This window comes from Diorhabda carinulata, unplaced genomic scaffold, assembly GCF_026250575.1.
Source record: "Diorhabda carinulata isolate Delta unplaced genomic scaffold, icDioCari1.1 Dcau_30, whole genome shotgun sequence".
In the NCBI taxonomy this organism is placed as follows: domain Eukaryota; kingdom Metazoa; phylum Arthropoda; class Insecta; order Coleoptera; family Chrysomelidae; genus Diorhabda; species Diorhabda carinulata.
The window spans coordinates 22,501-30,000 of record NW_026613975.1 but is presented as its reverse complement, the minus strand read 5'-3'; positions in this window follow the sequence as shown (position 1 = coordinate 30,000).

Sequence of the window (7,500 nt, the reverse complement as noted above, 5' to 3'; positions counted from 1 at the left end):
AAGAAAAAAAGTATTATGAAATTAGATCGTCGCTCGATGTATGAACGTACGAGGTGTATTATATAAAAGTTGTATGAAAATAGAAATAATAATGAAAAACAAGTGTTAAGTTCGGTGACTGGCCGGCAGAGGGCGCTAGTGTCTATAAAACCGTATTAAGTTTGGTGTCTGGTCGGCAGGATATAGCAACTTGTCGAAAAAGTTGAATTGTGTAAATTGAATGGAAATTTTTTTTATGTAGAAGCCGTTCGAGGTATATTATATAAAAGTGTTATGAAAATATTAACAATAACGGAAAAAAGTATTATGAAATTAGATGGCCGCTCGATGTATGAACGTACGAGGTGTATTATATAAAAGTTGTATGAAAATAGTAATAATTATGAAAAGCAAAGTATTAGGAAATTACCTAAGTTTGGTGACTGGCCGGCAGAGGGCGCTAGTGTCTATAAAACGGTGTTTAGTTTGTCTTCTGGCCGGCAGAGGGCGCTAGTGTCTATTTAACCGTGTTAAGTTCGGTGACTGGCCGGCAGAGGGCGCTAGTGTCTATAAAACCGTATTAAGTTTGGTGTCTGGTCGGCAGGATATAGCAACTTGTCGAAAAAGTTGAATTGTGTAAATTGAATGGAAATTTTTTTTATGTAGAAGCCGTTCGAGGTATATTATATAAAAGTGTTATGAAAATATTAACAATAACGGAAAAAAGTATTATGAAATTAGATGGCCGCTCGATGTATGAACGTACGAGGTGTATTATATAAAAGTTGTATGAAAATAGTAATAATTATGAAAAGCAAAGTATTAGGAAATTAGATTCCGCTCGATATAGGAACTTGTCGAGAAAGATGATATGTGAAGTTGAATGGAGATGTTTTGTATGTAGAAGTCGTCCGAGGTGTATGACATAAAAGTGTTATGAAAATATTAACGATAAAGAAAAAAAGTATTATGAAATTAGATCGTCGCTCGATGTATGAACGTACGAGGTGTATTATATAAAAGTTGTATGAAAATAGTAATAATTATGAAAAGCAAAGTATTATGAAATTAGCTAAGTTCGGTGACTGGCCGGCAGAGAGCGCTAGTGTCTATAAAACGGTGTTTAGTTTGTCTTCTGGCCGGCAGAGGGCGCTAGTGTCTATTAAACCGTGTTAAGTTCGGTGACTGGCCGGCAGAGGGCGCTAGTGTCTATAAAAAGGTGTTTAGTTTGTCGTCTCTCCGGCAGAGGGCGCTAGTGTCTATGAAAAGGTGTTTAGTTTGTCGTCTCTCCGGCAGAGGGCGCTAGTGTCTATAAAAAGGTGTTTAGTTTGTCGTCTCTCCGGCAGAGGGCGCTAGTGTCTATAAAACAGTGTTAAGTTCGGTGACTGGCCGGCAGAGGGCGCTAGTGTCTATAAAACCGTATTAAGTTTGGTGTCTGGTCGGCAGGATATAGGAACTTGTCGAAAAAGTTGAATTGTGTAAATTGAATGGAAATTTTTTTTATGTAGAAGCCGTTCGAGGTGTATGACATAAAAGTGTTATGAAAATATTAACAATAAGGAAAAAAAGTATTATGAATTTAGATCGCCGCTCGATGTATGAACGTACGAGGTGTATTATATAAAAGTTGTATGAAAATAGAAATAATAACGAAAAACAAGTATTATGAAATTTAATTCCGCTCGATATAGGAACTTGTCGAGAAAGATGATTTGTGAAGTTGAATGGAGATGTTTTGTATGTAGAAGTCGTCCGAGGTGTATGACATAAAAGTGTTATGAAAATATTAACGATAAAGAAAAAAAGTATTATGAAATTAGATCGCCGCTCGATGTATGAACGTACGAGGTGTATTATATAAAAGTTTTATGAAAATAGTAATAATTATGAAAAACAAAGTATTACGAAATTACCTAAGTTTGGTGACTGACCGGCAGAGGGCGCTAGTGTCTATAAAACCGTGTTCAGTTTGTCGTCTGGCCGGCAGAGGGCGCTAGTGTCTATAAAACTGTGTTTAGTTTGTCTTCTGGCCGGCAGAGGGCGCTAGTGTCTATTAAACCGTGTTAAGTTCGGTGACTGGCCGGCAGAGGGCGCTAGTGTCTATAAAACCGTATTAAGTTTGGTGTCTGGTCGGCAGGATATAGCAACTTGTCGAAAAAGTTGAATTGTGTAAATTGAATGGAAATTTTTTTTATGTAGAAGCCGTTCGAGGTATATTATATAAAAGTGTTATGAAAATATTAACAATAACGGAAAAAAGTATTATGAAATTAGATGGCCGCTCGATGTATGAACGTACGAGGTGTATTATATAAAAGTTTTATGAAAATAGAAATAATAATGAAAAACAAGTATTATGAAATTTAATTCCGCTCGATATAGGAACTTGTCGAGAAAGATGATTTGTGAAGTTGAATGGAGATGTTTTGTATGTAGAAGTCGTCCGAGGTGTATGACATAAAAGTGTTATGAAAATATTAACGATAAAGAAAAAAAGTATTATGAAATTAGATCGCCGTTCGATGTATGAACGTACGAGGTGTATTATATAAAAGTTTTATGAAAATAGTAATAATTATGAAAAACAAAGTATTACGAAATTACCTAAGTTTGGTGACTGACTGGCAGAGGGCGCTAGTGTCTATAAAACCGTGTTCAGTTTGTCGTCTGGCCGGCAGAGGGCGCTAGTGTCTATAAAAGTGTGTTTAGTTTGTCTTCTGGCCGGCAGAGGGCGCTAGTGTCTATTAAACCGTGTTAAGTTCGGTGACTGGCCGGCAGAGGGCGCTAGTGTCTATAAAAAGGTGTTTAGTTTGTCGTCTCTCCGGCAGAGGGCGCTAGTGTCTATATAACTGTGTTTGGTTTGTCTTCTGGCCGGCAGAGGGCGCTAGTGTCTATTAAACCGTGTTAAGTTCGGTGACTGGCCGGCAGAGGGCGCTAGTGTCTATAAAACAGTGTTAAGTTCGGTGACTGGCCGGCAGAGGGCGCTAGTGTCTATAAAACCGTATTAAGTTTGGTGTCTGGTCGGCAGGATATAGCAACTTGTCGAAAAAGTTGAATTGTGTAAATTGAATGGAAATTTTTTTTATGTAGAAGCCGTTCGAGGTATATTATATAAAAGTGTTATGAAAATATTAACAATAACGGAAAAAAGTATTATGAAATTAGATGGCCGCTCGATGTATGAACGTACGAGGTGTATTATATAAAAGTTTTATGAAAATAGAAATAATAATGAAAAACAAGTATTATGAAATTTAATTCCGCTCGATATAGGAACTTGTCGAGAAAGATGATTTGTGAAGTTGAATGGAGATGTTTTGTATGTAGAAGTCGTCCGAGGTGTATGACATAAAAGTGTTATGAAAATATTAACGATAAAGAAAAAAAGTATTATGAAATTAGATCGCCGTTCGATGTATGAACGTACGAGGTGTATTATATAAAAGTTTTATGAAAATAGTAATAATTATGAAAAACAAAGTATTACGAAATTACCTAAGTTTGGTGACTGACCGGCAGAGGGCGCTAGTGTCTATAAAACCGTGTTCAGTTTGTCGTCTGGCCGGCAGAGGGCGCTAGTGTCTATAAAACTGTGTTTAGTTTGTCTTCTGGCCGGCAGAGGGCGCTAGTGTCTATTAAACCGTGTTAAGTTCGGTGACTGGCCGGCAGAGGGCGCTAGTGTCTATAAAAAGGTGTTTAGTTTGTCGTCTCTCCGGCAGAGGGCGCTAGTGTCTATAAAACTGTGTTTGGTTTGTCTTCTGGCCGGCAGAGGGCGCTAGTGTCTATTAAACCGTGTTAAGTTCGGTGACTGGCCGGCAGAGGGCGCTAGTGTCTATAAAACAGTGTTAAGTTCGGTGACTGGCCGGCAGAGGGCGCTAGTGTCTATAAAACCGTATTAAGTTTGGTGTCTGGTCGGCAGGATATAGCAACTTGTCGAAAAAGTTGAATTGTGTAAATTGAATGGAAATTTTTTTTATGTAGAAGCCGTTCGAGGTATATTATATAAAAGTGTTATGAAAATATTAACAATAACGGAAAAAAGTATTATGAAATTAGATGGCCGCTCGATGTATGAACGTACGAGGTGTATTATATAAAAGTTGTATGAAAATAGTAATAATTATGAAAAGCAAAGTATTAGGAAATTACCTAAGTTTGGTGACTGGCCGGCAGAGGGCGCTAGTGTCTATAAAACGGTGTTTAGTTTGTCTTCTGGCCGGCAGAGGGCGCTAGTGTCTATTAAACCGTGTTAAGTTCGGTGACTGGCCGGCAGAGGGCGCTAGTGTCTATAAAACCGTATTAAGTTTGGTGTCTGGTCGGCAGGATATAGCAACTTGTCGAAAAAGTTGAATTGTGTAAATTGAATGGAAATTTTTTTTATGTAGAAGCCGTTCGAGGTATATTATATAAAAGTGTTATGAAAATATTAACAATAACGGAAAAAAGTATTATGAAATTAGATGGCCGCTCGATGTATGAACGTACGAGGTGTATTATATAAAAGTTGTATGAAAATAGTAATAATTATGAAAAGCAAAGTATTAGGAAATTAGATTCCGCTCGATATAGGAACTTGTCGAGAAAGATGATATGTGAAGTTGAATGGAGATGTTTTGTATGTAGAAGTCGTCCGAGGTGTATGACATAAAAGTGTTATGAAAATATTAACGATAAAGAAAAAAAGTATTATGAAATTAGATCGTCGCTCGATGTATGAACGTACGAGGTGTATTATATAAAAGTTGTATGAAAATAGTAATAATTATGAAAAGCAAAGTATTATGAAATTAGCTAAGTTCGGTGACTGGCCGGCAGAGAGCGCTAGTGTCTATAAAACGGTGTTTAGTTTGTCTTCTGGCCGGCAGAGGGCGCTAGTGTCTATTAAACCGTGTTAAGTTCGGTGACTGGCCGGCAGAGGGCGCTAGTGTCTATAAAAAGGTGTTTAGTTTGTCGTCTCTCCGGCAGAGGGCGCTAGTGTCTATGAAAAGGTGTTTAGTTTGTCGTCTCTCCGGCAGAGGGCGCTAGTGTCTATAAAAAGGTGTTTAGTTTGTCGTCTCTCCGGCAGAGGGCGCTAGTGTCTATAAAACAGTGTTAAGTTCGGTGACTGGCCGGCAGAGGGCGCTAGTGTCTATAAAACCGTATTAAGTTTGGTGTCTGGTCGGCAGGATATAGGAACTTGTCGAAAAAGTTGAATTGTGTAAATTGAATGGAAATTTTTTTTATGTAGAAGCCGTTCGAGGTGTATGACATAAAAGTGTTATGAAAATATTAACAATAAGGAAAAAAAGTATTATGAATTTAGATCGCCGCTCGATGTATGAACGTACGAGGTGTATTATATAAAAGTTGTATGAAAATAGAAATAATAACGAAAAACAAGTATTATGAAATTTAATTCCGCTCGATATAGGAACTTGTCGAGAAAGATGATTTGTGAAGTTGAATGGAGATGTTTTGTATGTAGAAGTCGTCCGAGGTGTATGACATAAAAGTGTTATGAAAATATTAACGATAAAGAAAAAAAGTATTATGAAATTAGATCGCCGCTCGATGTATGAACGTACGAGGTGTATTATATAAAAGTTTTATGAAAATAGTAATAATTATGAAAAACAAAGTATTACGAAATTACCTAAGTTTGGTGACTGACCGGCAGAGGGCGCTAGTGTCTATAAAACCGTGTTCAGTTTGTCGTCTGGCCGGCAGAGGGCGCTAGTGTCTATAAAACTGTGTTTAGTTTGTCTTCTGGCCGGCAGAGGGCGCTAGTGTCTATTAAACCGTGTTAAGTTCGGTGACTGGCCGGCAGAGGGCGCTAGTGTCTATAAAACCGTATTAAGTTTGGTGTCTGGTCGGCAGGATATAGCAACTTGTCGAAAAAGTTGAATTGTGTAAATTGAATGGAAATTTTTTTTATGTAGAAGCCGTTCGAGGTATATTATATAAAAGTGTTATGAAAATATTAACAATAACGGAAAAAAGTATTATGAAATTAGATGGCCGCTCGATGTATGAACGTACGAGGTGTATTATATAAAAGTTTTATGAAAATAGAAATAATAATGAAAAACAAGTATTATGAAATTTAATTCCGCTCGATATAGGAACTTGTCGAGAAAGATGATTTGTGAAGTTGAATGGAGATGTTTTGTATGTAGAAGTCGTCCGAGGTGTATGACATAAAAGTGTTATGAAAATATTAACGATAAAGAAAAAAAGTATTATGAAATTAGATCGCCGTTCGATGTATGAACGTACGAGGTGTATTATATAAAAGTTTTATGAAAATAGTAATAATTATGAAAAACAAAGTATTACGAAATTACCTAAGTTTGGTGACTGACTGGCAGAGGGCGCTAGTGTCTATAAAACCGTGTTCAGTTTGTCGTCTGGCCGGCAGAGGGCGCTAGTGTCTATAAAAGTGTGTTTAGTTTGTCTTCTGGCCGGCAGAGGGCGCTAGTGTCTATTAAACCGTGTTAAGTTCGGTGACTGGCCGGCAGAGGGCGCTAGTGTCTATAAAAAGGTGTTTAGTTTGTCGTCTCTCCGGCAGAGGGCGCTAGTGTCTATATAACTGTGTTTGGTTTGTCTTCTGGCCGGCAGAGGGCGCTAGTGTCTATTAAACCGTGTTAAGTTCGGTGACTGGCCGGCAGAGGGCGCTAGTGTCTATAAAACAGTGTTAAGTTCGGTGACTGGCCGGCAGAGGGCGCTAGTGTCTATAAAACCGTATTAAGTTTGGTGTCTGGTCGGCAGGATATAGCAACTTGTCGAAAAAGTTGAATTGTGTAAATTGAATGGAAATTTTTTTTATGTAGAAGCCGTTCGAGGTATATTATATAAAAGTGTTATGAAAATATTAACAATAACGGAAAAAAGTATTATGAAATTAGATGGCCGCTCGATGTATGAACGTACGAGGTGTATTATATAAAAGTTTTATGAAAATAGAAATAATAATGAAAAACAAGTATTATGAAATTTAATTCCGCTCGATATAGGAACTTGTCGAGAAAGATGATTTGTGAAGTTGAATGGAGATGTTTTGTATGTAGAAGTCGTCCGAGGTGTATGACATAAAAGTGTTATGAAAATATTAACGATAAAGAAAAAAAGTATTATGAAATTAGATCGCCGTTCGATGTATGAACGTACGAGGTGTATTATATAAAAGTTTTATGAAAATAGTAATAATTATGAAAAACAAAGTATTACGAAATTACCTAAGTTTGGTGACTGACCGGCAGAGGGCGCTAGTGTCTATAAAACCGTGTTCAGTTTGTCGTCTGGCCGGCAGAGGGCGCTAGTGTCTATAAAACTGTGTTTAGTTTGTCTTCTGGCCGGCAGAGGGCGCTAGTGTCTATAAAACCGTATTAAGTTTGGTGTCTGGTCGGCAGGATATAGCAACTTGTCGAAAAAGTTGAATTGTGTAAATTGAATGGAAATTTTTTTTATGTAGAAGCCGTTCGAGGTATATTATATAAAAGTGTTATGAAAATATTAACAATAACGGAAAAAAGTATTATGAAA